Here is a 25,818-nt window from a genome sequence, read left to right on the forward strand (position 1 = left end):
AGTTAGACAACAGGATAGACCTGCCAAAATGAGGGCAAGGCGTGACTATGCTGCTGTAAGTCTAGTAAGGCCCAGTGGGTGGAGGATATATAGCAAGATTTGCTGGTAGCAGCTAGGGATTCAGATACAAAGCGATTTTGGTCCCTGGTTTCCCAAGGACGACGAAATCTGAGCCCTAGGCCGGATTGCCACATCCCTGCAGACTTGGATCTCTTATTTTACTACACTCTACAGCCAGGATTCTGTTTCCCCAGTGGATATAGAGGTTGCATATACGAATAAGTTCAATGGGGCAGGTACTATTGCACTGTTCATTAGGAAAGAAACAGAGGCAGCTATTATGGCCCAAAAATTCGGGAAGGCTCCTGGGCTAGACGGGAACCCATCTGACCTGTATAAGTCTGATTTGATACTATGGGGCCCTTATATTAATAGAGTCTCAAAGGCTATACTGGAGAGCAACATCTTTCCCCATTCGTGGAAGGGTGCAATAATTGTCCCTAGCTACAAAAAAGGGGACAAATCGGCTCTGGGAAACTACAGACCGATTAGCCTTTTAGACAATCTCCAGAAAATCTTTTCCTTCCAGGTTTTGGGTAGGCTCAGAGCCTGGAAGGAAGAAAATGGGGCCGTAACCCATTTGCAGGCGGGCTTTAGGCAAGGGACGGCCACGATAGACCAGGTCTTCCGCTTTCTTACAATGAAATGGAAGGTGGTGGACCTGGATGGAAGTAGGCTGTTCGTCACCCTTGTCGATCTCAGATCGGTTAGAGTAAGGTGGGGGAAGGACAGATATATCTGACGAGATACCCATACAGAAAGGTGTTAGGCAGGGATGTGTTTTGGCTCCAACTCTTTTCCTACTTTTTATAAATTGCTGTATCCCGTAATTACTTGATAGCTTAAATGACGCCCGAAATTGGGTGGTATCAAGACACCGTGTTTGCTGAGGATACCTGGCTTTTCCCCAAAACTGCCTCTGGATTATCTAGGCTTCTAGAGATATTTCTGGGGTTTTGTAAGGATTATGGCTTGCAAATAAACTGCACCAAAACAAAATGCATGGTATTTGGAGACCCAAAATTTAGAGCAAAGAAGAATACAGTGTTGGACGGTGAGGCTCTTGAAAGTGTTAGTGAATTTGACTATCTGGGAATTAGACTAGAAAATTACCACAAATGGACATCACACCTGACAAAGGATGTTATGTCCCTTAAACAAAAGTAGGGGACATTTTGAGATTTGCTGCTAGAACGCCCGCCTTTCTTATCACACCTGCAGTGGATATTTATAAAGTGCAAGCCAGAGCAGGTGCTTTGTATGGTGCTGAGCTGTGGGGCCACAGTAAGCTCGATAATATGGAAAGAGCAGAAAACTTCTTTATCAAGGCCCTGCTAAAAGTTCCCTCGAGTTCTCCTACCTTGTCTACCCGAATGGATTTAAACTTGTATTCTATCGCGGATATTGCTGCCTTGAGACTGCTGCAATATTGGATTCGGATTTGGTCAACTGCAGCGCTAGATCCTTATAGGATATGGCTGGGAGCGCTTTTAAGAGACTCTCAGATTGAAAAAATCCCATGGTGCCAGTACATAAAAAGAGGTTTTCTCAAACTTGGGCTGGGCTCCTATTGGACGGATCCTTTGCATCTTCCAAACAACACCTCACAGATTTTGAAAGATGCATACTGGGTGAGTGTACAAACTTCAACCCTAGCAGCTGTTCCGTCAGGTAGTATGATGGACAGCTTTTTATCATTCAAGTGTCACTATGAGTTTGAGCATTTTTACATCCTGCGGCACGTGCACTTTACCTAAGATTCAGATTAGGATCCCTACCAGTGCGCGATCTTACTTCCAGGTGGAAACAACCAGTTTGTCAGATCTTTGCCCGATGGGGTGCAATACTAGGGAAACAATTAGCCATCTTCTATTCTATTCTATTGTCCCGCATATAAAAACCAAAGGGCCCGTTGGATAAGACCTCTTCGTAATTCCATGGGAATTAGGGATCGTCGTTCGGCTCTCAGGATTTGTTGTACCAGTACCCACGGGCCGATGGTGTGTGTTGTGGCAAAGTTTTTAGTAGCCACATGGCGTATTAGAGCAAGCTTTTTGACACAATATTTATTTATGGATAGAGACTGCGTTTTTTAATTGATTTAATATTGTTATTTTTAGATCTTGACTATATAATTGTATTATACCAGATTTCTTCCTAGTATGGGGAAATGTTTTAAGGTTTTAGGAATGTAATTTATTTGCTCAAGTTTACTGTGTTATTTGTTTGACCTAGAATATAAGTTTGGCTAAATATGTAATGCCATAGGCTCAAGAATTTATGAACAACAAAGCCACTTGCATCCCTCTATAGAGTAATTTGGTGTCTGATTTGCATGCCCTGGGTTCTGGCAATGTGAAAAAACTTTTTTTTTTATCCCAAGCATTTTTAGTATTGTATTTTTAATGTTGTATTGAGAAATATGGCCTTATGTGTGTATTTGTATTGCTTTTATGGTAGTTGCTGCCGAAATAAAGCTCAAATGATGACCACCTGAATAGTCTTACAGAAACAGACCTTCTTTTGGAGATTTGAAGAGCCAGACTGGATAGCCTTTCATTGTCTGCCTTCTGAGGAGTAGACCTTGCTCTCGATTGTGTCGAGGTTGGCACCCAGGAAAGTTATTATTTGAGTTGGCGTAGTGGAGGATATTTGGTAGTTTACAGTGAGGCCTCGTATGCGAAAAAAGTGAAAGGCAGGCCCTGGTGGCTTGGGATACTTGTTGCGCTGATGAGGCTTTCAGCAGCCGATCGTCTAGGTAGATGTTGGAAATGGTCCTTTTTTGCAGGGATACCCCAAACTTTTTGCCTTCTTCCTCCTATTTTTTCAGGTCTGTTTTTGCTGGTTTATGGTCTCTGTGCACTTTACCACTGCTAATCATTGCTAAAGTGCAAGTGCTGCCTATAGAAATTGTACTGTTGATTGGTTTATCCATGATTGGCATATTTGATTTACTGGTAAGTCCCTAGTAAGGTGCACTAGAGATGCCCAGGGCCTAAAAATCAAATGCTACTAGTGGGCCTGCAGCACTGGTTGTGCCATCCACATTAGTAGCCCTGTAACCATGGCTTAGACCTGCCACTGCAGTGTCTGTGTGTGCAGTTTTAAACTGCCAATTCGGCTTGGCAAGTGTACCCATTTGCCAGGCCTAAACCATCCATTTTAGTATATGCCAGGCACCCCTAAGTTAGGCCCTAGGTAGCCCCAGTTGCAGGGTGCAGTGTATGTTTAAGGTAGGACATATACTAGTTTGTTTTATATGTCCTAACAGTGAAATACTGCCAAATTCGGTTTTCACTGTGCAAGGCCTATCTCTCTCATATGATAACACGGAGGCTGCCTTTAAATATCCTTAAAGCGCAGATTCCCCTTGAAAGCAGATAGAAATGTGGGGTTTAGGGTCTCTGAACTCACAATGTAAAAATACATCTTTTAGTGAAGTTGGTTTTTGAATTGTCTGTTTGAAAATGCCACTTTTAGAAAGTAGGCATTATCTTGCTTAAACCATTCTGTGACTCTGCTGTTTGTGGATTCCCTGTCTGGGTCAGTTTGACAGTTAGGCTGTTCACACCTCTTCTCTAGACAGGCACAAAAGGGGCGGGGGTGTAGCTTGTATATCCTGAAGAGCCATCTGAGCTGGAGGGAGGAGTGGTCGGTCATACCTGAATGGACTTTGCCTGTCCTCACACAATACAGTTTCCCGACCCCCTGGTGTGTGTCTGGGGCCTGGACAAGGAAGGATCTTGCAAACACTTGAGACTATGCTTTGAAGTTTGCCAACTTCAAAGGCAGAACAGGGTATAAGGTGATGACCCAAAACACCAGACTTTTACAATCGTTCTGGAATCAAGAGGAACGTCTGCAAAGGAGAAGAGCTGAAGAGCTGGAGGAGGAGTACTGTCCCTTTGCTGGACTGGCCTGCAGTTGCTGCTTCTGCCTGAAGAGTGCAAAGGGTGAACGTTGCTGTGTTTCCTGCTTGAGAAAGTTCTCCAAGGGCTTGGAGTAGAGCTCATCTCCTGTTGGAAGTTTCAGGGACACCAAAGACTTCAGTTCCCTCGACCTACAGCACTGGGAACTGTTCAAGATGAGAAACCACACGCAACGCCACCAACGAAGCCGCTGGCCGCACCGTGACCTGCCGATGCCACACGGAGTCCCATTGCCCCGTTTTGTACCGCAACCCTGGTATCACCAACGTAGTCATAAGATGACGTCACTGAGCCGCTTTTGGACCGCAACCTGTGAGCCCCGCACTTCGGCATTGCCTGCTCACACCACAGCCTGGGCCTCCCCGACAACGCCACTCCTGCTGACACTGGCACCGCTGCCTGCACCGTCGCGTGTGGACACCGCTCGTGAGGAGCACGAAGCACCGTCCCGTACCGCAGCCCCAGTCCACCAACACCAGCACCATCGACTCCAGTGTTGTAACAAGGCATCCCGCCTGCACCGTGGCCTGTGGACACCGCTTGTGAGCATCACAAAGCACCATCCTGTCCCGCTGGCTTGGGCCTACCGACGGCAGAGCTTCTGCAATGACAACAACGCTGCCTTCACTGTGACCTGTGGACACCACACGTTGCACCGCCCCGCTTCACACCACAGCCCTGGTCTTACTGACGCAGTCACCAAGCCGCTGCCTGCATCGTGACCTGTGGGCACCGCACGTCTCATCATCCCACTTGCAGTGCAGCCCTGGCCTGAACTGTTGGTTTTGTTGATCACGATACTGTGATAGCCCCAAGTGGAGCTATTGACTTCAAGGAACTGTATTTTTGAGTAAATCTTACAGAATTCTTATTTTTATTACTGTATGCTGGACTTTCATCGTATTTGGTCTTGTTTTAAATATATAAATATTGGCTATTTTTCTAAAACTGGTGTGGTGTCCTTTTGTAGTGTTTTCACTGTTACTGTGTGTTATGTGCAAATGCTTTACACATTGCTTTTGAGATAAGCCTGACTGCTCGTGCCAAGGTACCAAGGGGGTGATCAAGGGTTATCTGAGCAGGTATCTTCCCTTATCCTGACTAGAGTGAGGGTCACTACTTGGACAGGGTACAAACAGACTGCCAGCTAGAGACCCCATTTCTAACAGCAGAGAAATAACTTATGACCCTGTTTGGGAAGGGTAGCAGCCACTGGGGCAAGACATTTTGTGAAAATCTGAGGGGCTGACTTTAGTCCAAAAGGAAGGACTTTGAACTGATAATGGGTTCCAGCTACGGAGAAGTGGAGGTATTTGATGCTTGGGATGAATGGGAATGTAGAAGTAAGCATCTTGTAGGTCCAATGATGTCATATAATCTCTACTGTCTAGAAGATGAAGTATGTCTAAAAGTGATCATACAGAACGACTGTTTGCACAGAAATTTGTTTAATTTCCTGAGGTCCAGTATGTACCTCCATTCCCTTGTCTTCTTTCGCACAAGAAAAAACAATAAAATCCTAATCCTCTTTGATGATAGGGAACCTTCTCTATCGCACCTTGAGAAAGCATTATCAATGCCTCTTTCCTCAGTAAGTGAAGACTGGGTGGGAGCGTTCCTTTCAGAGGAAGGGTTGGTGGCCTCTGCACAAACTCCAAAGTAGGTCTGTAATTTACTAGATCCAACAACTCTTTGTCTGATTTTCTCTCTTTCCAGTGGCGGAGGTAGTTTGAGATATTTGCGTCAACATGGATGGAAGGAGTGGGTATAGCTGGTACCTGATCTAGCTCATTGTTTGAAGACTATCTCTACCCTGGGGGATGGGGTGTTGCTTTCGGCATGAAGCTTGCTTATTGTAGGCTGTTGAGGGTGGCTGGCGATAGGCCTGATGGTAGGAGGGCTCAAACTGCTGGGGTCTTTGATATCCACATCTGTAAGAAGAGAAAACTCTCCTTATGGCACCTTGAAAGGGTAATTTCTTGAACCAGAAAGTGCAGAGAGAACTGGCAGTGTACGTGTTTGTTTTTATTGCCAACAAGCCATTGTCAATGTGCTTCCCAAACAAAGTTTCACCATCATAGGCCATGTCCAAGATCTTCGATTGGACCTGCGGTCTAAAAGATGTGGTCCTTAACCAACTCTGGCGTATTAAAACTGCTGTCATGGCCCATGGATCAGGCAGGTGGAACCCAGGGACGGATTCCAGACATGGAGGACTTGAAAAGGAAGGGGACAGAGTCCAGTACCCTTGGAGATGTCCAGGTGGTGCAGGATGCAATGCCCACTCAAATGGAGGTGAAGTTCCTGCAAGACGGTGGAGGAAGAAGTCCAGCTGGGGGGTTCAGGAGCTGCATAAGATCCCAGGAGTCGCCTACGAGCTCTCCCTCAACAGTCGCTGGAATGCAGGACTCAGATACCAGATAGCTCACCAACAAGCACTGGCAAATGCAAGCAGGATCTGAAGAGGTATTTGCAGAGTTTTAGGACCAGCAAGTCACACTGGGCACACTGTTCATGAAAGGGTACCCTCACACTTAGGGACATGCACACTACCCTTCGGCTGAAGGGGTGACTTACAGTATCTAAGTGTAGTGACCAGGATATAAGCCAAGCCTTATATCTGTGGTGAAAGGGTGCATACACTATTTCATGCAGGCTGCAGTGGCAGACCGTCAGACACAGTTTGCATGGGCCCCCATGGGTGTACCAATGCCCTGGGTACCCAAGTACCATATACTAGGGTACCCAAGGCACGAGTATGCCAATTGTGGGTGTATAACACTGGGGTCCTGATTAGCAGGATCCCAGTGAACTACAGTCTGAATACACTAGCATCATTCAAAAAGTGGGGGTGACTATGCTACAAAGAAGGCACTTTCCTACAGGCATTATATTTTTTTATCCAGCCAAGGTGAAACTAGGAGGGACCATATCCGGTTTTCTGATGATTTTAAGTCCCGCACTCCAGATGTAGTTTATGATAGGGATGGCTCTCACTAACTTTCTAGCCTCTTTAAAATCATTAAGAAAACAGTGACTGCGTAACTAAGTTTAGTAGGTGGAAACGTGCTGTAGCTCGGTCCAATAAGTTGTGGAAACCCACCTTGTCATCAGGAGGAAGAGTCTGAGGAGCGAGGAGGTGGAGGAGCTTGAGTAGGGACCAAGTAATCATCCCATTCATCCTGCGGTTGTTGTGGACCAGAGATTTCTCCCTCTTCTTTCATCTTCTGTAGAAGCATCATCTTCCCTAGGAGGTGCCGCAGTGAATGAGGCTGGGGTAAACCTGGGTGATGGAAGCAGAGGGATGTTTCTCAGCGTGGCAGCAGAAACAGCCTAGGGTTGCACTGGCTGTGGTTCTTGGTTAGAGTCCGGAAACCATCTTCTATAATCTTGCAGCATGGCCTGCAAATCCTAAACTAGGGAGGTGGGCATTTGAACTACATATTTCCTAGGATAGTCGGTGCTCATAGTACTTGCTATGTGGGGTGTAATAAAACTCATACCAATGTTGGTCATCGTTCTCTGGATACTTCACTTAAGTTATGATGGACTGTGTGCGCCCCCAAAAGATCCCTCATCTTCAGACTCCTACCAGTCTAACAGATGGATTGAAAGCAAAGCTGAAACTTTTCTTGGAGAGGTCATCTCGGGGCGCAAGGCAGCCTATTATTTTTGTGATTTTTATAATAGTAGTTGCATTCATCAACGACGTGGTAAATGATGCAAAAGTGAAATGTAATGCTGCAGGCAGAATTTCACCTGTCAACAATACTGCTGTAGAACACTGGTGTAGGTGGTGGTGCTTTCATTGACGGTGGGGATGTGGATGGAGGTGCAGCAGTCATCGATGGTGTCTTTGCGGACATGGCTTCGTCAACAGTATCGTCCCTCTACGACAGTGGTAGAGATGTCATATCCACCATCAACTGACTTGGAGGCAAATACCGTAGTGGACGATATGGGAGCAGTAATAGCTGTTGAATATGTTATCGACGGCGATGCCCTCGATGACGATACAGTAGTGATGGTAACTGTGGTGGTCGTCGACCCTAATGTCGACAGTAGTGTTGTCATTGACGGGGTTGTGAAAGATTTTTGACCGCGACAGTTAGATGAGTGATGCTCATTTTCTTCAGAGATGGGAGTGGATGGTTGGGAGGAGGCCAATCCTGCAGAGATAAGAGGAATTTTCTCCTTTTTGTTACGGTCTTTGTGCTGATTCTTGAAAGCCTTACTGCTCTCCTCAGAAGCCCCTTGGTCAGAGGATCTTGACCTTTATCGGGCCTTGCAGTTGAATCACTGTCCTCATCTCAAGAGCTGGATCTTTGAGATCTGGACTTCTACAGCCACATAAGTAAAATTTCCCTCTCTGTCTCTCAAAGTTTAAGAGAAGGTACAGTAAATTTTTACCTGATGCTGTGGGTAAAGGCCATAGAGAAAATGTGTGGATCATCCGCATGCAGCCTCTTCTTCCCACAGGACTTGCAGGAACGAAACAGACCTTTCTTGGAAGACTCTGACATTGTAGATGCTGAAAGCTGGAATTCACTGGAAAAAAACTGAGCAGAGCTCAGGGATGGGAGACTCCCATCCCACGACATGCAATAGAAAATCTGAGGGAATCGGCCTCTTGGGAATATTCTAGAGGGTGCTAGCACCTGATTGGTCATAGTTTAAGTTCGGTCCTTTTAAAGTGATGGCCTACTGCCATTATAGCCTATTATAATTCTTGCATACTGCTTTATTATGGTTCTGTGGGACTCCCACTTCGAGGATGGGGAATGATTTAAGCATGTGAATCTATGACAGACCCAATACAGGATAATTGTATGGAAGGTGGCTGCTGTGGCTATCAAGCTGTGGTATGTTGCGGGATCATCTGAGGGAGAGGGTTTTGCAGGATAAAGATCAGGGTTTGTATCAGCAGGGGGGTCTGCATCATATGAGTCCCAGTTTTCCTCTTGTGGTAGGAAGAAGAAAATAGCCCCTTTGTCTCCACCCCCTGTGTAAGAATGCAGTGAACTATCTATGTTGAATGGGTATGGTGCACAGCTGGTTTCAGTGGGAGAGTTGATATGCTCCAGGTTTGTGTCCTTGTACAACTTCTTTCTGTGCTTTGATGGAGATGGAACATGCAACGCCTCCTTGTAGGAAAAGGCCACTGTTGGCATGGTTACCCCCTAACATTTTGCCTTTTGTTGATGCCAGCTTTGAATTTCTTTCCCTAAAACAGTACCTTTGTTCCCACAATTGGCACAGCCCTGGCACAGTTAAGTCCCTTGTAAAAGTTACCCCTGGTACCAAGGGCCCTGTGGCCAGGGAAGGTCTCTATGGGCTGCAGCGTGTATTATGCCACCCTGGGGACCCCTCACTCAGCACACGCACACTGTCTTCCAGCTTGTGTGTGCTGGTGGGGAGAAAAAGACTAAGTCAACATGGCACTCCCCTCAGAGTGCCATGCCCCCAACCCACTGCCTGTGGCATAGGTAATTCACCCCTCTAGCAGGCCTTACAGCCCTAAGGCAAGGTGCACTATACCACAGGTGAGCACTATGACCCTACAGTGTCTAAGTCCATTCTTAGACATTGTAAGTGCAGGGTAGCCATACTGAGTATATTGTCTGGGAGCTTGTCAAAAATAAACTCCACAGATCCACAATGGCTACACTGAACAGTGGGAAGTTTAGTATCACACGTCTCAGCACAATAAACCCACACTGATGCTAATGTGGGATTTATTGAGAAATGGACACAGAGGGCCTATTAGAGATGCCCCCTTGCATGCCAGCCCAACTGCTAGTGCTAGGCTGACCGGTCTCTGCCAGCCTGCCACTTCCAGACAAGTTTTGGGCCAGATGAGGTGAGTGCCTCTGTGCACACTGCGACCAGGAACAAAGCCTTTCCTGGGTGGCGGTGCTTCACACCTCCCCCTGCAGGAACTTTAACACCCGGTGGTGAGCCTCAAAGACTCAAGTCTGGTGTTACAGCGCCCCAGGGCACTCCAGCTAGTGGAGCTGCCAGCCCCCCGGGCATAGCCCCCACTTTTGGTGGCAAGTCTTGGGAAATAATGAAGAAAACAAGGAGGATTCACGCCCTCAACAAGGTCCACCCCTAAGGTGACCAAAGTTGAAGTGACCCCCTCCTTGGAAAATCCTCCATCTTGTTTTGGAGGATTTGGCCCAACAGGAATAGGTATGTACCCCCCACCTCCCCAAAGGGAGTAGGCACAAGATGGGTGTAGCCACCCTCAGAGACAGTAACCATTGTCTACTGCCCTCCTGCCCTAACACACCCCTAAACTTGGTATTTATGGGCAACCCTGAACCCAGGAAATCAGATTCCTGTTGACCTACAAAGAAGAACTTCCTAGCTGAAAAACCCAGCAGAGAAGAAGAAAGACAACTGATTTGGCCCCAGGCCTACCGCCTTGTCTCTAACTTTAGAGAACCTGCACCAGTGACGCATCCTGCGGGCCCAGCGACCTCTGCCGACTCAGAGGACTGCCCTGCAACTACAAAGGATCAAGAACTCCCATGGACAGCAGACCTGTCCAACCAAAGAAAGAAGAAACCATCTTTAAAGAGACTCATCTCACTCCAGAAGTATGAGTCCCCACCACTCTACACCCGTTGCCCCTGGCCCATGTCCAGAGAAACTAACGACCCAGAGAGGATCCCCAGGTGACTCAGACGTCGTGTCCACCCTGGGCTAACCTCTCTGCACCCCTACGACCATCCAGAGGAACTCCCTAACCGCAACTGCCTGGGACAAAGATATCCGACAGCTGGAGAAGCACTGCACCCGCAGCCCCCAGGCCATTGAGAAACCGACCACTGATGCAGCAGTGACCAGCAGGCGGCCCTCACCCTTGCCCAGTCGGTGGCTGGCCCGAGAAGCCCCCCCCGTGCCCTGCCTGCAACGTCCAAGTGACCCCCGGGTCACTCCATTGAATCCTATTGCAAACCCGACGCCCTGTTTGCCCACTGCACCCAGCCACCCCTGTGCTGCTGAGGGTGAGTTTTGTGTGTAGGCGCCCCCCCCCCCTCTCCAGTGCCCTACTAAACACCCCTGCTCTGCTCTCCACGGATGGAGGTACTTACCTGCCAGCAGACCAGAACCAAAAGACCCCCGTCTCCATAGGCACCCAGTTATTTTGGCTCCTCTCTGACCTCTGCACCTGACCGGCCCTGTGTTGTTGGTGCTGGGTGTTTGGGGTTGCCTTGAACCCCCAACGGTGGGCTACCTATGCCCCGGAGATTGAACTTGTAAGTGCCTTACTTACTGTATTAACCAAACTGTACTTACCTTCCCCAGGTACTGCTGAATTTTGCAGTGTCCACTTTTAAAATAGCTTGTTACCATTTTATGAAAAACTGTGTACATTACTGTTTTGGTTAAAAAAGTTCTAACTATACCTATGCAAAGTACCTTACATTTAATGTACTTACCTGCAATTTGAATCTTGCGATTCTAAAATAAAGAAAATAATATTTTTCTATATAAAAACCTAATGGCCTGGACTTAAGTCATTGAGTGTGTGCTCACCTATTGCTTGTCTGTGTACAACAAATGCTTAACACTACCCTCTGATAAGCATAACTGCTCGAGCACACTACTAGAAACAGAGCATTAGTATTATCTATTATTGCCTCTGTCAAGCCTCTTGGGGAACCCCTGGACTCTGTGCACACTATCTCTCACTTTGAGATAGTATATACAGCTTCCTACACTCCTCGAAGGACAGATTTCTCTTGGATGGTTGAGGACCAGTGTGTGGAGGTCTAGTAACACGTCCAGTATTTGGATGGATCATTATATATTTATGTCAGGAGTTTATTTCCTTCTGTATGCGTTGAATTAAAAATTCCACAGATTCAGATCTGTGCCCCACTTTGCTGAATGTAAATTATTTTGGCTAGGAGGCCTAAGTTTTCTGGGTTGCTGATTTTGGGTCCAAAGCAAGTGACGTTTTTGGTGCAGACATCAAGTGGTGTTTTGAGGATGAAGAGTTTGGCTCTGATGGTCTGCTCGGCTCAGAGGTAGGCAGGATCACCTCTGGAGTATATGGCCTGTGCTGTTTTTTCAGCGCCAAGCCAAAGCTGGGCATGTCCGAGACAGTCGGTCAGTGCTGACCATGACCCAAAGACAGCGGTGGCCCAATAGTGGCTTTTTGCCAGTCTGTCATGGGTAGTCAACTCTTCGTGGTGGTCTGCAGGGAGATGTGGTGAGAGGAGCACAGTAATCACAGCTTGTTGACCTGGAGTGAGGTCCTGTATTTCCAACTTCGGACCACCATCGGAAAAGGTGCCTTCATCTGCAGCCTGTGCCTCTTCTTGAAGGTCTTCGGGTCCAAAGAGGTCAAGTGTTTACTCAATATTGCGGCAAGACATTTCGAGGTGTCGAGCTCAAGAATCAAGCAGCTTCTTGGACTGAAAAGTTCTGTAGGCCTCGCAGCTTGCCTTTTCATGTTCTGGGCAGAGACACAGGTTGCACACCTAGAGGAGATTGGAGTGTAGATATTTGAAGTGACAGAGGACGGAATCGAATTGGTGTCCATTCCATCCCCAAGTGCTCATGGTACAGTGGGGTTGTTGGGGTGGAGGTGGTTTGGGAACACCAAGATGGAAGGTGCTCCCCACAGAGCAAAGGACCACAGGGGCCACTGTCGACTCAAGTCTCCCAGACGAAGTCGATGTCGTTAAACCAACAGAGAAGGGGGAAGGGCTGAGATTGAAACAATGCTGATGGAGATAGGCCGAAAGAAATGTTTAACAATGGTGTTGAACCAGAGCAGAGAAACATGTCCGAACCAGACAGCAGAAGAAAACAATCTAACAATGAAGTCGATGACCATGCACATTACCAGCAAAACAAATTGTTACTTACCTGTAACGCTTGTTCTCCAGTATTGTAATCTTTCATCGATTCAAATGCTTTAATCATCCCAGTCCTCGAGATGAGTCCCATGGGATATTCTAAAGCAGTGTAAGTTATTAGCATAGTTCACAGTGGCAGAAGACATTGAATTTAATGGCTTAGTCACATTATTTAAAAATAACCAAACGACAGGCAATCAGGCAACCACACCCTTTAAACACTCCCAGCAGAAGCATCTTCTCTCAGATTTCTCAAGCACTAGTATGTATTTTGACCATGCGGCAAGAAGGAGAGTCTCTAAGGGGAGGAGGGAGGTCGCTTGCCTGGACAGTAGTGCTCTGTGAAAGTATGTTTGCTTTTCAAAGTTGCAGCACAGCATACATTGTCAATAGAAACACCTGCATACTGAGCCGTGGTCATCGATATTGCTGTAGTGGTATGAGATTTGACTTTGAAATGAAGAGGCCTGCCAATTTTTGAGTGAACAAATTGTACTGCTGTTGCGATCCATCTCGTAATGGTGATTTTAGTTACCATATCTCTCTTGTAATGGCTACCGTATGCCACAACCTGGTCTGTTTTGCAGAAATCTTTTATATGCTGTATAAAGAACTTTTTTTTTTTTTTTTACATTTATAGTATCCAAGGTTCTTTGCGCAGTTGTCTGCGGGTTTGGGAAGAAAGTTCAAAGAAGAACAGGTTCACTGAGGTGGAAGTCTGTCAGCACTTTAGGTATGAACCTGGGATTAGTTCAAAGAAAATGAAAATGTCACTTACTGTAAGGAAATGCCTCCTTGGCATGGTTGCCCCCTGACTTTTTGCCTTTGCTGATGCTATGTTTACAATTGAAAGTGTGCTGAGGCCTGCTAACCAGGCCCCAGCACCAGTGTTCTTTCCCTAACCTGTACTTTTGTATCCACAATTGGCAGACCCTGGCATCCAGATAAGTCCCTTGTAACTGGTACTTCTAGTACCAAGGGCCCTGATGCCAAGGAAGGTCTCTAAGGGCTGCAGCATGTCTTATGCCACCCTGGAGACCTCTCACTCAGCACAGACACCCTGCTTGCCAGCTTGTGTGTGCTAGTGAGGACAAAACGAGTAAGTCGACATGGCACTCCCCTCAGGGTGCCATGCCAGCCTCTCACTGCCTATGCAGTATAGGTAAGACACCCCTCTAGCAGGCCTTACAGCCCTAAGGCAGGGTGCACTATACCATAGGTGAGGGTACCAGTGCATGAGCATGGTACCCCTACAGTGTCTAAACAAAACCTTAGACATTGTAAGTGCAGGGTAGCCATAAGAGTATATGGTCTGGGAGTTTGTCAAACACGAACTCCACAGCACCATAATGGCTACACTGAAAACTGGGAAGTTTGGTATCAAACTTCTCAGCACAATAAATGCACACTGATGCCAGTGTACATTTTATTGTAAAATACACCCCAGAGGGCACCTTACAGGTGCCCCCTGAAACTTAACCGACTATCTGTGTAAGCTGACTAGTTTTAGCAGCCTGCCACAAACCGAGACATGTTGCTGGCCCCATGGGGAGAGTGCCTTTGTCACTCTGAGGCCAGTAACAAAGCCTGCACTGGGTGGAGATGCTAACACCTCTCCCAGGCAGGAATTGTCACACCTGGCGGTGAGCCTCAAAGGCTCACCTCCTTTGTGCCAACCCAGCAGGACACTCCAGCTAGTGGAGTTGCCCGCCCCCTCCGGCCAGGCCCCACTTTTGGCGGCAAGGCCGGAGAAAATAATGAGAAAAACAAGGAGGAGTCACTGGCCAGTCAGGACAGCCCCTAAGGTGTCCTGAGCTGAAGTGACTAACTTTTAGAAATCCTCCATCTTGCAGATGGAGGATTCCCCCAATAGGGTTAGGATTGTGACCCCCTCCCCTTGGGAGGAGGCACAAAGAGGGTGTACCCACCCTCAGGGCTAGTAGCCATTGGCTACTAACCCCCCAGACCTAAACACGCCCTTAAATTTAGTATTTAAGGGCTACCCTGAACCCTAGAAAATTAGATTCCTGCAACTACAAGAAGAAGGACTGCCTAGCTGAAAACCCCTGCAGAGGAAGACCAGAAGACGACAACTGCCTTGGCTCCAGAAACTCACCGGCCTGTCTCCTGCCTTCCAAAGATCCTGCTCCAGCGACGCCTTCCAAAGGGACCAGCGACCTCGACATCCTCTGAGGACTGCCCCTGCTTCGAAAAGACAAGAAACTCCCGAGGACAGCGGACCTGCTCCAAGAAAAGCTGCAACTTTGTTTCCAGCAGCTTTAAAGAACCCTGCAAACTCCCCGCAAGAAGCGTGAAGACTTGCAACACTGCACCCGGCGACCCCGACTCGGCTGGTGGCGATCCAACACCTCAGGAGGGACCCCAGGACTACTCTGATACTGTGAGTACCAAAACCTGTCCCCCCTGAGCCCCCACAGCGCCGCCTGCAGAGGGAAACCCGAGGCTTCCCCTGACCGCGACTCTTTGAACCTAAAGTCCCGACGCCTGGGAGAGACCCTGCACCCGCAGCCCCCAGGACCTGAAGGACCGGACTTGCACTGGAGAAGTGACCCCCAGGAGTCCCTCTCCCTTGCCCAAGTGGAGGTTTCCCCGAGGAATCCCCCCCTTGCCTGCCTGCAGCGCTGAAGAGATCCCGAGATCTCTCATAGACTAACATTGCGAACCCGACGCTTGTTTCTACACTGCACCCGGCCGCCCCCGTGCTGCTGAGGGTGAGATTTCTGTGTGGGCTTGTGTCCCCCCCGGTGCCCTACAAAACCCCTCTGGTCTGCCCTCCGAAGACGCGGGTACTTACCTGCAAGCAGACCGGAACCGGGGCACCCCCTTCTCTCCATTCTAGCCTATGTGTTTTGGGCACCACTTTGAACTCTGCACCTGACCGGCCCTGAGCTGCTGGTGTGGTGACTTTGGGGTTGCCCTGAACCCCCAACGGTGGGCTACCTTGGACCAAGAACTAAGCCCTGTAAGTGTCTTACTTACCTGGTTAACCTAACAAATACTTACCTCCCCTAGGAACTGTGAAAATTGCACTAAGTGTCCACTTTTAAAACAGCTATTTGTGAATAACTTGAAAAGTATACATGCAATTTTGATGATTTGAAGTTCCTAAAGTACTTACCTGCAATACCTTTCGAATGAGATATTACATGTAGAATTTGAACCTGTGGTTCTTAAAATAAACTAAGAAAAGATATTTTTCTATATAAAAACCTATTGGCTGGATTTGTCTCTGAGTGTGTGTACCTCATTTATTGTCTATGTGTATGTGCAACAAATGCTTAACACTACTCCTTGGATAAGCCTACTGCTCGACCACACTACCACAAAATAGAGCATTAGTATTATCTATTTTCACCACTATTTTACCTCTAAGGGGAACCCTTGGACTCTGTGCATGCTATTCCTTACTTTGAAATAGCCCATACAGAGCCAACTTCCTACACTTACCCAGTGTACATCTGTTCGTGGCATCAGTCGCTGTAGATTCGCATGTTTTGCATAGCTCGCCATCTGGTGTTGGGCCGGAGTGTTACAAGTTGTTTGTCTTTCGAGTCACGGGACCGAGTGACTCCTCCTTTTGTCTCCATTGCGCATGGGCGTCGACTCCATCTTCGATTGTTTTTCCCCGCAGAGGGTGAGGTAGGAGTTGAATTGTAGTAATAGTACCCATGCAATGGAGTGACTAAGTATGTACCTATTTAAGGTTGAGATGATACATATACAAATAGTTGAATGTAACTTCCAAACTGCTACAGGCTCCCGGGGAGGCGGGTGGGCACATGCGAATCTACAGCGACTGATGCCACGAACAGATGTACACTGGGTAAGTGACATTTTCAGTTCGATGGCATCTGTCGCTGTAGATACGCATGTTTTGCATAGACTAGTAAGCAGTTATCTCCCCAAAAGCGGTGGCTCAGCCTGTAGGAGTGGAAGTAGTTTGAAATAATGTTCTTAATACGGCTTGACCTACTGTGGCTTGTTGTGCGGATAACACGTCTACACAGTAGTGCTTGGTGAATGTGTGAGGCGTAGACCATGTGGCTGCCTTACATATTTCTTGCATTGGGATGTTTCCTAGAAAGGCCATGGTAGCACCTTTCTTTCTGGTTGAGTGTGCCCTTGGTGTAATGGGCAGCTGTCGTTTAGCTTTAAGGTAGCAGATTTGGATGCATTTAACTATCCATCTGGCTATACCTTGTTTTGATATTGGGTTTCCTGCATGAGGTTTTTGAAATGCAATAAATAGTTGTTTAGTCTTTCTGATGTTCTTTGTTCTGTCAATGTAATACATTAATGCTCTTTTGACATCTAATGTATGTAGTGCCCTTTCAGCTACGGTATCTGGCTGTGGAAAGAACACTGGAAGTTCCACTGTTTGATTTAGATGGAACGGTGAAATAACCTTTGGCAAAAATTTAGGATTAGTCCTTAGGACGACCTTATTCTTGTGTAGTTGTATAAAAGGTTCTTGTATTGTAAACGCCTGAATCTCGCTTACTCTTCTTAGGGAAGTAATGGCGATGAGAAATGCAACCTTTCAGGTTAGGAACTGTATTTCGCAGGAGTGCATGGGTTCAAAAGGTGGACCCATAAGTCTAGTTAGGACAACATTTAGGTTCCATGAAGGAACAGGTGGTGTTCTTGGTGGTATAATTCTCCTAAGGCCCTCCATGAATGCTTTAATGACTGGTATCTTATATAGGGAAGTTGAATAGGTAGTCTGCAGGTATGCAGATATTGCTGCAAGGTGTATTTTAATGGAAGAGAAAGCCAGGTTAGATTTTTATAAGTGAAGCAAGTAACCCACTACATGTTCTGGAGTTGTGTGTAATGGTTGTATTTGATTAATATGGCAGTAGCAAACAAACCTCTTCCATTTACTTGCATAGTAGTGCCTGGTGGATGGCCTTCTGGCTTGTTTTATGACTTCCATACATTCTTGGGTAAGTTGTAAGTGCCCGAATTCTAGGATTTCAGGAGCCAGATTGCTAGATTCAGCGATGCTGGATCTGGGTGTCTGATCTTTTGGTTGTGTTGTGTCAACAGATCTGGCCTGTTGGGCAATTTGATGTGGGGTACTACGGATAGGTCTAGCAGCGTTGTGTACCAAGGTTGCCTTGCCCAAGTTGGTGCTATTAATATGAGTTTGAGTTTGTTTTGACTGAGTTTGTTTACCAGGTAAGGAAGGAGAGGGAGAGGAGGAAAAGCGTAAGCAAATATCCCTGACCAGTTCATCCATAGGGCATTGCCTTGGGACTGTTTGTGTGGGTATCTGGATGCAAAGTTTTGGCATTTTGCGTTCTCCTTCGTCGCAAACAAGTCTATTTGAGGTGTTCCCCAGAGTTTGAAATAGGTGTTCAGAATTTGGGGGTGAATTTCCCATTCGTGGACCTGTTGGTGATCTCGAGAGAGATTGTCTGCGAGTTGATTTTGGATCCCTGGTATAAATTGTGCTATTAGGCGAATTTGGTTGTGAATTGCCCAACGCCAAATTTTTTGTGCTAGCAGGCTTAACTGCGTGGAGTGCGTCCCCCCTTGCTTGTTTAGATAATACATTGTTGTCATGTTGTCTGTCTTGACAAGAATGTATTTGTGAACTATTATTGGTTGGAAAGCTTTTAGTGCTTGAAAAACTGCTAGAAGTTCTAGGTGATTTAAATGCAGTTTTGTTTGATGTACGTTCCATTGTCCTTGTATGCTGTGTTGATCGAGGTGTGCTCCCCACCCTGTCATGGAAGCATCTGTTGTTATTACGTATTGTGGCACTGGGTCTTGGAAAGGCCGCCCTTTGTTTAAATTTATGTTGTTTCACCACAGAAGCGAGAGGTAAGTTTGGCGGTCTATTAACACCAGATCTAGAAGATGACCCTGTGCTTGAGACCACTGTGATGCTAGGCACTGTTGTAAGGGCCTCATGTGCAGTCTTGCGTTTGGGACAATGGCTATGCATGAAGACATCATGCCTAGGAGTTGTAATATCATCTTTGCTTGTATCTTTTGTGTTGGATACATGCGTTGTATGATGGTGTTGAAATTTTGAATTCTTTGGGGACTTGGAGTGGCTACTCCTTTTGTTGTGTCTATTATGGCTCCTAGGTATTGTTGTACCTTGCACGGCAGAATGTTGGATTTCGTGAAGTTGACGGTGAACCCTAGTTTGAAGAGGGTTTGTATGATCTGATTTGTGTGATTTGAGCACTCTATTAACGAATGGGCCTTGATTAGCCAGTCGTCTAGATATGGGAACACATGTATTTGCTGCCTTCTGATGTGTGCAGCGACTACTGCTAGACATTTGGTAAAGACTCTTGGTGCGGTTGTTAATCCGAAAGGCAGTACCTTGAATTGGTAATGTATTCCTTTGAATACAAACCTTAGGTATTTCCTGTGCGATGGGTGTATTGGTATATGGAAATACGCGTCCCTGAGGTCTAAAGTTGTCATGTAGTCGTGTAGTTTTAGCAATGGTAATACTTCTTGTAGTGTGACCATGTGAAAGTGGTCTGATTTGATGAATGTGTTCACTATTCTGAGGTCTAGGATTGGTTTTGTCCTTCTTTGGTATCAGAAAGTACAGTGAGTAAACTCCTGTGTTTATTTGTGTGTTTGGCACTAATTCGATTGCATTCTTTTGCAATAGTGCCTGCACTTCTATCTCCAGGAGATTGGAATGATGTTTTGTCAAATTTTGTGCTTTTGGTGGTATGTTTGGAGGGAATTGTAGAAATTCTATGCAATAACCATGTTGGATAATTGCTAGAACCCAAGTGTCTGTAGTGATTTTCTCCCATGCTTTGTAATAATGACTTATTCTCCCCCCCCACTGGTGTTGTGTGGAGGGGGTGAGTGACATGTGAGTCACTGCTTAGTAGTAGGGGTTTTGGGGCTTTGAAATTTTCCTCTATTCCTAGGGAATTGCCCTCCTCTATATTGTCCCCGAAAACCTCCTCTGTACTGTCCCTGGTAACTGGACGGTGTTGCCTGTGAGGTGCTGGCTTGTGTGCTCTGACCCCAAAACCCCCCTCTAAAGGGTGTTTTACGGAATGTGCTGTAATTCCCTCTGCTCTACGGGGAGTAGAGTGCGCCCATGGCTTTAGCAGTGTCCGTGTCTTTTTTGAGTTTCTCAATCGCTGTGTCCACTTCTGGACCGAACAGTTCTTTTTCGTTAAAAGGCATATTGAGAACTGCTTGCTGAATCTCTGGTTTAAATCCAGACGTTCGGAGCCATGCATGCCTTCTGATAGTTACAGATGTATTAATTGTCCGTGCAGCTGTATCTGCAGCGTCCATGGAGGAGCGGATTTGGTTGTTGGAAATGGTCTGTCCCTCCTCAACCACTTGTTTTGCCCTATTTTGTAGGTCCTTGGGCAGATGGTCAATGAGATGTTGCATCTCATCCCAATGGGCTCTGTCATAGCGCGCAAGTAGTGCCTGGGAGTTAGCGATGCGCCACTGGTTTGCAGCTTGTGCTGCGACTCTCTTACCAGCTGCATCGAACTTGCGGCTTTCTTTATCTGGGGGTGGTGCATCTCCAGATGTGTGGGAGTTGGCCCTTTTCCTAGCTGCTCCTACAACGACAGAGTCTGGTGGCAGCTGTGTAGTGATGAAAGCTGGGTCTGTAGGAGGCGCCTTATACTTTTTTCCACTCTTGGTGTGATTGCCCTACTTTTGACCGGCTCCTTAAAGATTTCTTTCGCGTGCCGGAGCATACCAGGGAGCATAGGCAGGCTTTGGTAGGAGCTGTGGGTGGAGGAGAGTGTGTTGAATAAAAAGTCATCCTCGACCTGTTCTGAGTGGAGGCTTACATTGTGAAATTGTGCTGCTCTAGCCACCACTTGAGAATACGCAGTGCTGTCCTCTGGTGGAGATGGCTTCGTAGGGTATGCCTCCGGACTGTTATCCGACACTGGGGCGTCGTATAAGTCCCATGCGTCTTGATCTTGGTCACCCTGGCTCATGGTGGTGTGAGCTGGGGAATGTGATGGAGTTTGTGCTGGTGAGACGTTAATCACAGGTGGAGGAGAGGGTGGTGGGGTAACTTTTTTCACCACTTTTGTTTGTGGTGTTTGTTCAGTTTGGAACTCCAATCTTCTCTTTCTTCTAATAGGGGGAAGGGTGCTTATTTTTCCTGTCCCCTGCTGTATGAAAATACGCTTTTGCGTATGGTCTACATCAGTTGAGTGTAGCTCTTCCTCAAACCTATGCTTTTGCATTTGGGAGGTTAGCGAGTGCTCTTCTGTATAAGAGCCTGAAACTGGGTCGGTTGCAGTTTGTTTTGGCACCGAAACCCTGTCTGCATCTTTTTTCGGCTCCGAGGTGACTTTTTTCTTTTTCGGGGCCGAAACCTCTCGGCGTCGATCTTCTTCGGTGCCGCTGTCTCGGCGTCGAGCCGTGTCTACACCGGTATCTCGGTGTCGATGCTTGTCTCCAGCACTTTCTCGGTCCCGAGAAGGCTGCGTGCCGGTGTCTCGACCGGAGTCGGACGATCTCGGCACTGTTTGGGCCTTTTTCGGTGCCGACGGTCAGTCACCGAATTTATGGGTCGAGCCATGGCCTGGTGGCAGTGGCGTCCCCTGGGCCTTGTAAATCTTCTTCTGAGTGGTTTTCGACGTCTTACTCACGGTTTGTGTATCGTCGAATCCTTCGGAGTCAGATTCTTGGATCGAAAAGGTTCCCTCCTCTTCTTGTTCCTCGAACTCCCGGTGGGCTGTCGGCGCGGACGCCATCTGAAGTCTTCTGGCTCGACGGTCTCGGAGTGTTTTTCGGGACCGGAACGCACGACAGGCCTCGCAGGTGTCTTCACTGTGCTCAGGTGACAGGCACAGGTTGCAGACCAAGTGTTGGTCTGTATAGGGTTATTTATTGTGGCATTTGGGACAGAAACGGAACGGGGTCCGTTCCATCTGCGTTCTTCTGCACGCGGTCGGGCCGACCAGGCCCCGACGGGGGATCGAAAAAATTACCCCGAAGGGCACCGGAGCTCTTCGATCTTAGACGCAGTGTTGAATCTAACTACGCCGATCCCGAACGCAACAATACCGACGAAAATCTTCCGAAATTAGCTATCTTTCCGTTCCGAAACTCGGAGCGACAGGAACACGTCCGAACCCGATGGCGGAAAAAAAAACAATCGAAGATGGAGTCGACGCCCATGCGCAATGGAGACAAAAGGAGGAGTCACTCGGTCCCGTGACTCGAAAGACTTCTTCGAAGAAAAACAACTTGTAACACTCCGGCCCAACACCAGATGGCGAGCTATGCAAAACATGCGTATCTACAGCGACAGATGCCATCGAACATAGAAGTTTAATAAAAACAAAATGTCTTTGTTAACACCAGACCTAATTAGGGACCAAGACCCACATGTAGGTAGCTTTTTGCATGTCGCAAACAGCGACTTTCGCGAATTGCGACGTGCAAAAAGCACATTGCGATGCACAAACCCAGTTTTGCGATTCGGTAACCTGGTTACCGAATCGCAAAACGGGTTTGCGACTCGCAATTAGGAAGGGGTGTTCCCTTCCTAATTGCGACTCGCAGTGCAATGTAGGATTGTTTTGCGAACGCGGGTGCAAACCAATCGCAGTTTGCACCCATTTCAAATGGGTGCTAACACTTTCACAAAAGGGAAGGGGTCCCTCTGGGACCCCTTCCCCATTGTGAATGTCACTGTAAAATTTTTTAAATGAAACGAAAACGTTTCATTTTTCGTTTTTGTAATGCATCTCGTTTTCCTTTAAGGAAAACGGGCTGCATTACAAAAAAAAAAAACTGCTTTATTGAAAAGCAGTCACAGACATGGTGGTCTCCTGTCTTCTGCAGGCCACCATCCCTGTGAGGCCGCCATTCGCAAGGGGGTCGCAAATTGCGACCCACCTCATGATTATTCATGAGGTGTGCATTTGCGAAGCCCTTGCGAATCACAGATGGTGTCAGGGACACCATCCTACATTCGGATTTGCGGGTCGCAAATCTGAACCTACCTACATGTGGCCCGAAATTCTTAAAGAAAGTCACAAAAGTGCACCCATGGTATATGTCGTACCCCTATAAAATATTTGTGAACTGTATTTTAGCATGGGTAAATACGCATGTGTAGATTTGCTCATGTGAAAATCTATTGAGCATTTGCAAGTTCATTTTCCCTCCAGACACTTTCTTCCCAACCCTGGAAGAAGTTCTAATTCTGCCATTGTCAGGAGTAAATGTCCAACCTTTCTTATTATGGGAAAATATTAGAGAGAAGCTGGTGAAAATCTTTAAAACATGCAGGTTAGTAGGTTTGCAGACTCAAAGGCATTCCAGCCCTGGAACTATTGCTTACTGCTTCCTTCAGCCCCAGTATGCAGATCTGCAGAAAGGTGGAAAAATAAGGGAATTGCTACAGTAGGGATTGAAACTGCAAGTATTCAAGCCCTACTATGGTAGTAGCCCTGGCATAATCAGAGAGGCTATTATCAGAGCTCTTACATAATGAGATTGCTGCCATAATTTGGCGCCACACTACATGGCACCAAAGGGACAAGTAGATCTCTTTACAGGACAAGTAGATTTGAGAAGCAACCTGTCCAGTGGACAAGTAGATATTTTAATAAATTCCACACGCCTGGGTAAGTAAGACACTTACAAGTCTCAGTTCCTGGGCATAGGCAGCCCACCGTTGGGGGTTCAAGGCAACCCCAAAGTTACCACACCAGCCACTCGGGGCCGGTCAGGTGCAGAGGCCAAAGAGGTGCCCAAAACACAGGCGTCTATGGAGAACAGGGGTCCTCTGGTTCCAGTCTGCCAGAAGGTATGTACCCGCGTCCTCGGGGGACAGACCAGGGTTTTTTTGTAGAGCACTGGGGGGGGGGGAGGGGGAGAACAAGTAGGCACACAAAACACACCCTCAGCGGCACAGGGGCAGCCGGGTGCAGTGTGAAAAGCAGGTGTCTGGTTTTGTATTGGTTTCAGTGGAGGGACCCGGGGGTCACTCCAGCGGATCAGGCAGGGCACAAGGGAGCTTCTCGAGACAACCACCACCTGGGCTAGGCAGAGGGTCGCCTGGAGGTCACTCCTGCACTGAAGTTCGGTTCTTTCTGGTCCTGGGGGCTGTGGGTGCAGTGCTTGGTACAGGCGTCTGGTCCCTTGTTACAGGCAGTCGCGGTCATGGGGAGCCTCTGGATTCTCTCTGCAGGCGTTGCTGTGGGGGTCCAGGGGGGTCGTCTCAGGCAACTCACGGGGTCGCAGTCGCCAGGGAGTCCTCCCTGTGGTGTTGGTTCTCTGGATCTCGAGCCAGGGGTGTCGGGTGCAGAGTGTGAAGTCTCACGCTTCCGGCAGGAAGATTGAGGTCTGTGAAGTTGTAGAAAAGTTGCAAGTTTGTTGCTGATTGTTGAGCAGTGCCGCTGCTCACAGGAGTTTCTTGGTCCTGGGATTCAGGGCAGTCCTCTGAGGTTTTAGAGATCGCTGGTCCCTGTTGGATGCGTCGCTGGTTGCAGGTTTTCGACTCAGGACACAGGCCGGTAGGGCTAGGGCCAAAGCAATTTGTCTTCCGTCATCTCTGCAGGCTTGTAAGTCAGTAGTCCTCCTTTTTAGTTCAGGTTGCAGGAATCTGATTTCCTGGGTTCTGGGGTGCCCCTAAATACTAAATTTAGGGGTGTGTTTAGGTCTGGGTGGGCAGTAGCCAATGGCTCTCTTTGTACCTCCTCCCAGTGGGGAGGGGGGCACATCCCTAATCCTATTGGGGGAATCCTCCAAAACTAAGATGGAGGATTTCTTAAGGCAGGGGTCACCTCAGCTTGGGACACCTTAGGGGCAGTCCTGACTGGTGGGTGACTCCTCCTTGTTTTTCTAATGATCTCCTCCAGCCTTGCTGCCTAAAGTGGGGGCAGTGGCCGGAGGGGCGGGCATCTCCACTAGCTGGGATCCCTGTGGCGCTGTAACAAAAGGGGTGAGCCTTTGAGGCTCACCGCCAGGTGTTACACTTACTGCAGGGGGAGGTGAGAAGCACATCCACCCAGTACAGGCTTTGTTACTGGCCACAGAGTGACAAAGGCATTCTCCCCATGTGGCCAGCAACATGTCTGGTTGTGGCAGGCTGGCAGAAACTGGTCAGCCTACACTAGAAGTCTGATTGGTATTCAGGGGGCATCTCTAAGATGCCCTCTGGGTGCATGTTACAATAAATTTAACACTGGCATCAATGTGCATTGATTGTGCTGAGAAGTTTGATACCAAACTTCCCAGATTTCAGTGCAGGCATTATTGAACTGTGGAGTTTGTGTTTGACAAACTCCCAGACCCTATACTGTTATGGCTACCCTGCACTTATAATGTCTAAGGTTTTGCTTAGACGCTGTAGGGGCATAGTGCTCATGCACATATGCCCTCACCTGTGGTATAGTGCACCCTGCCTTAGGGCTGTAAGGCCTGCTAGAGGGGTGACTTGCCTATGCCACAAGCAGTGTGAGGTTGGCATGGCACTCTGAGGGGAGTGTCATGTCGACTTAGTCATTTTCTCCCCACCAGCACACACAAGCTGTGAGGCAGTGCGCATGTGCTGAGTGAGGGGTTCCAAGGGTGGCGTAAGACATGCTGCAGCCCTTGGAGACCTTCCCAGGCATCAGGGCCCTTGGTACCAGGAGTGCCAGTTACAAGGGACTTATCTGAGTGCCAGGGCTGTGCCAATTGTTGAAGCAAAGGTACAGTTTAGGGAAAGAACACTGGTGCTGTGGTCTGGTTATCAGGGTCCCAGCACACTTTCAATCAAAACTTGGCAACAGAAAAAGGCAAAACGTCAGGGGGTAACCATGCCAAGGAGGCATTTCCTTACATAATTCATGCATGTGAATCTATGCAAGATACTCCAATACTGGAGAAGGAGCCAAACTAACTGGTGACTCAAAAGACTTTCTTCACAGAAAAACAATTTGCACACATCAGAGTCCAGT

The 25,818-nt window shown here is 47.6% G+C and overlaps 1 protein-coding gene across 4 annotated transcripts in view; it reads right to left on the reverse strand.

Moving 5' to 3' along the window:
* SBNO1 (strawberry notch homolog 1) overlaps positions 1-25,818 on the reverse strand; it is a 1,077,952-nt gene that overhangs the window by 260,834 nt on the left and 791,300 nt on the right. The window lies entirely within an intron of this gene.

This window comes from Pleurodeles waltl, chromosome 11, assembly GCF_031143425.1.
Source record: "Pleurodeles waltl isolate 20211129_DDA chromosome 11, aPleWal1.hap1.20221129, whole genome shotgun sequence".
Classification (NCBI taxonomy): Eukaryota; Metazoa; Chordata; class Amphibia; order Caudata; family Salamandridae; genus Pleurodeles; species Pleurodeles waltl.